The sequence below is a fragment of the Terrapene carolina genome, unplaced genomic scaffold, assembly GCF_002925995.2.
Source record: "Terrapene carolina triunguis isolate 2854851 unplaced genomic scaffold, T_m_triunguis-2.0 Scaffold147, whole genome shotgun sequence".
NCBI lineage: Eukaryota > Metazoa > Chordata > Testudines > Emydidae > Terrapene > Terrapene triunguis.
This window is the reverse complement of record NW_020664498.1, coordinates 7,856,960-7,861,542: the sequence shown is the minus strand read 5'-3', so window position 1 is coordinate 7,861,542 and position 4,583 is coordinate 7,856,960. Positions and strand designations below refer to the sequence as shown.

At 53.8% G+C, this 4,583-nt stretch overlaps 1 non-coding gene across 1 annotated transcript in view; it reads right to left on the bottom strand.

Moving 5' to 3' along the window:
- Positions 1-4,583, bottom strand: part of LOC113406880 — an 11,075-nt gene that overhangs the window by 2,187 nt on the left and 4,305 nt on the right. The window contains exon 2 of the transcript XR_003899848.1: positions 1,432-1,490. This is a non-coding gene — a transcript (uncharacterized LOC113406880). The remainder of the gene's footprint in view (positions 1-1,431; positions 1,491-4,583) is intronic.

Below are 4,583 nucleotides of genomic sequence, written 5' to 3'. Positions count from 1 at the left end.
GCACCTTTAAGACTAACAGAAGTATTGGAGCATAAGCTTTCGTGGGTAAATGCCCACTTCATCAGACACACTTGCGTCTGATGAAGTGGGCATTCACCCACGAAAGCTTATGCTCCAATACTTCTGTTAGTCTTAAAGGTGCCACAGGACCCTCTGTTGCTTTCTACAGATATATATTTATTTTGGCACAGAAGCCAATTAGGAGACATATGCAAATATGCATATATGATCTAATTAGTTAATATTGTCCCAGGACTCAATACACTGAAGGGGTAAATAGTTGTGATTTATTGATATCACGTGACTGTTTCCAGCCAATCACAACCCAGGGTTTTCTGCTCTTACAGTGATCACTATTAAAAAGTATGCCAAATTTTGGAAAACAAGCCTCAAACAACCCCCCAAAAATCAATATAATTCTTTTAAAATTTCCTGCAAATTTTATTGTGGTTTTTCTTGGAAAACTGTTACTGAAAAATATGTTAGTAAAAAATGTTACTGAAAAATATTTGGTTTTTCAGCGAAAAATTGGGAAATTTGATTGAAAGTGAAATTTTTGCCATGACATTTTCATTTTTGACAAAAGCCATTTTTTGGCAGCATTACTTTTCAATGAAAAAGCTTTGTCATGCTCTAAATAACCCTAACTAACCCCAGATCTTCCATGGGACAATTAACAAACAGGTGGGATACAGCCAAATGAAAGCAGTCAACCCCCATGGCAAGCCTGGCCTCACTCATTTTTGCTTGACTGAGGAAAATCTGGGATTACCGGAGAATTCCCTCCACTACAAGAATCACTGGGTGAGGTTCTCTGATCTCTGTAATGTAGGAGGTCAGGCTAGATGATCATATGATCTCTGAATCCATAAAGAATGTGTCAAATAGATAGTAATTCAAAAAGAAAATGCAGAATTTCTTATGCATTGTAGCAGGGCATGGTCCCTCCTGACTGGGGCTTTTCCAGGCTGCACAGTTCCCAGGCCTCCACAGTTTCTCCTGCTGGGGCCTGAGCACCTTCCTGCCTCCCTGGGTTCTGGGCACTTCTGCAGCTTGCAGAGCAGGCCGGCCCTTCTCTGGGCGCAGCTTCCAAAGGCTGGGTTTTTGCATCAGCAGGGGTGGGGAATTGCATTCACTTCCTCAGGCAATCCACGCAACACTGTCTACCCCAAAAGTCCATTCACGTCTGGCCCATTGTTCAGTACAGTCCTCTGCAGTTCATAACATTTCCCAGTGGTCACATCCCATCACCCCCTACAAAGAGGGGTTACATTTAATCCCGACCCACAGTAAAATGTAACCTTTGCATTTAATACAATGGACCCCAACGATGCTTAAACTTAATTAGGTAAGGTTTTTCAAGGCTATTGCAAGAAATTGCCATACTGGTCACAGTGACAATGATGATAATATTAACAATAACCATCTTACATTTGCTTCTTAATGTCCTGTTCCAAGGAACCCTCCATTTCTTTGCCTTCTTTCAGAACCTGAAATCAAAGAGCAAGTCAGCAGCAGTGAACCTTCCCCCTTCACTGGACAGCTAATGGCCTCCGGTGGGCACAGAGACAAGCCAAGTAAACCTCTCCTGCCTCCCCTGCCCTGGCTAGCGGCTTTGGGCTTCGCTGTGAAATATTCCAGTCCTAGGCGGGTCAGCAGCTGAACCCTCACCGCCCCCATTGCACTGCGGGGGTGACTGATGCGGCTTTGGGACCCGTTCAAGGCTGCACATTCAGCCCGCGACAGATCCCAGAACGAAACGCACCTTTCCTCACCTCCCAGCCTGGCGTTGCACCCAGACCTGCCCTGGCATTACAGCAGTGCAGTGCCAGGGCTCTCTGCCAGGGGTAGCTCAGGTGGTACAGACAGACGCATTCCCAGTGGGGAGCTATCCAGAGGGGCCTTGTGTGTGGAGGGGAACTGCTGGATCTCGTTGTGGGCCAGGAGGGTGGGGGACCAGGGGAACATGGAATAACTGTGACACTGGGTATGTTGGGTTATTTTATGTTAGGGAGTCAGGGCAGTGGAATATGCACCACTGTGTAAGGACCGGATGGGGTTGGGGGGAGTCCCAGCACAGCAAACGTAACTGGCATGCCTTCCCACCCCATCTCTGCCAGTGGGCAGCGAGTGATGCCCTGTCGCAGGCCAGCAGCGTGCTCCCCTCCACCAGCGGCCCCAGGGCTCGCAGCAGAGAAACGCTGTCTTCTCACAGCTCAGCCAGTACACGCTCTGCCTCTTGGAGTGGGGAGCCAGGACTCCTTCAGCTCCGATGTGGAAGGAGCTGCCGTTGCTGCATGCAGGCCAGGGCGATGCAGCCTGCAGTGACAGTCATTTCATACTTGTGCAGGACTTTCATCGGGTCAGAGCAAGGCCTTGGCCAGGTACCTGCCAACACCACAGTCACTAGCAAGGCTCAGGCCAGGCCCCGCAGCCACTGTCACACACTCCTACCACGGAGCAGAAGCGGGGACTCTCCAGCTGGCCTCGGTGCTGGCCCGGCGCAGCAGGACATTCGTCTCGGTAGCAAAGCAAATCTGATGAACCAAGCCAGCATCCTATGCTTGTCCATGGGCACAGACCCCGGGTACTTCACCTCAAGGGCACAAGCCGCGCTGTGTGAGCGAGAGGGGCCAGGCACCAGCTGTGTCTGTCCACGCTGAGGGAAATGATGAGCTGTATAAGGCAGGAGTGCCGCTAGCATTCAGACGAGCACATGCTGTGGCAGAGCCAGGCCTCACGAGGCCCTGTGAGCAGCCTGTGACAAGCGCTGGTTTGGTATTAAGTAGAGGGGCAACTGACACATTCCCATGCTCTCAGCCTGGTGCAGAGCCTACAGTCGCTCCACAGTGGTGCTGAATAGCCCTGCTCCCACCGCCTGCTGCTGGGGTGAGTCGAGGTGAGGAGCTAGCGCATCCCCTGCATCCTCCCTGGATTGCGGCACATGAAGTGAGAGGGTCCCAATGCATTGGCTGCACCCACCTTCTCTCTGCGCCCCTCCCCCAGACTCCCGTCCCCTGTCCCCATGACTCACTATCCCAACGAGCCCTCTGAACCCCATGACCCCTCCATAGAGCTCCCTTGCTCCCTTCTCTAGGCGCCCTCCAATGGGCAGCCACCCTATCCTGCACTCCCCACCTCCTTTCGCGGGGCATGGCAGCTTTGCAGGCCCCTGACTGCTCCTGCTCCAAGCGCATACTGGGCCGCAGCCCCAGAACCTCTCCCTTTTAACTCACCAGCTAGCGGGACCTGCAGAACGCTTGCTGTGGGAAACTGGGCCCAGCAGTAGGTCCGCGGCACAGGGAACGGGGTGGAGATGATTACTAAAGGGCCTGGAGCAGGGAGGTTCGGGTGGCACTGGGCATCACAGACCTTTGGAGGCGTATCTGAGCCAAACCTCCAGCTGTGCAGTAGTTAGCCCCTTGTCCTGTCTCCCATTCTCCTGGGATGGGCACTCATTTTGGAGGGGAGGAACCTTCTGAGAGCCAAAATAGCTGGCCATTTGCAAGTCTGATTACAAACTCAACCCCGAGAGGAATCCCCTCCTGATGGGCAGTCTCTTCCAGCTAGGCTTTTGTGGGAAAAAGAAATGATGCCTCTGCTGGAGGCCTCAGGGTCCTGCCATACCCATCCCAGGAAAGGAGCAATAGAGGAGTCTTCCAGGCAGCCTAGAGTGGCTGTAGGGGAAGCAGCCAATTAGAGCTCAAGAGGGCCATATAAAAAGGAGCTGCAGTGCAGTGCATAGGCAGTTTCTTGCTGGAGCTAGTGGAGTGCAGATGGTGCTCCTGGCTGGCTAAAGGGAACTGCAGTACCAGGGACAGCTCAGTTCTGGAACAAGACCTCCTGGCTGGCTGCTTGGCTTGACACATAAGAGCCCTGAGGTAAGGGAGAAACACTGATGAAGGCTCAGGCTGTGGGGAAGTGGCCCAGGGAACTGAAAGCAGTTTGTTAAAAGGACATGGTGGCACATAGCTGCTATTCTTAGGGCGCTTGGGCTGGGAACCCATAGGCCACTGGGGAAGTGTCCTCAGGGCTGGTGCAACCACTAGGCGAACTAGGTGCTCGCCTAGGGTGCCAAGTGGTTGGGGGCGTCCAAGATTTTTCCTCCCTCCCCTCCCTTCCCCTCACACAGAGTACGGCGTGGCTCATGGGGCGCCTGGCCTGATTTAGCTGCTCCCATTGGCCTCCAGCCAGGGCCGTAGCAACAAAGAACGTGGCCCCCTCCGAACGGTGGCCCCCTCCGAACATATGTCTGGGCGGGGCCCCTTACAATGCAGAAACTGGAATGTGGTATTTATTTTGCCACTTTTAGGGGCCCCCTTCCTTGTGGGGGCCCCCTCCGGTCGGAGGGTACGGAGGGCGCTCGCTACGCCTCTGCCTCCAGCAGGCAGAGTCCCTCCCCTCCTCCCCTTGGCTCAGCCTCACTTTGCCAGCATGCTGCGGGGGAGGGGCTGTGGGCTCCGCAACCTGTTTGTTTTGGCTCCCCGTGGAGCCAGGGACTGGAGTAGCATGGTGGTAAGGAGTCCCGGGGGGCTGTCAGGGGGCGGGGGGAGGGTTGGATGGGTTGGGAGTTCTGGGGGGGG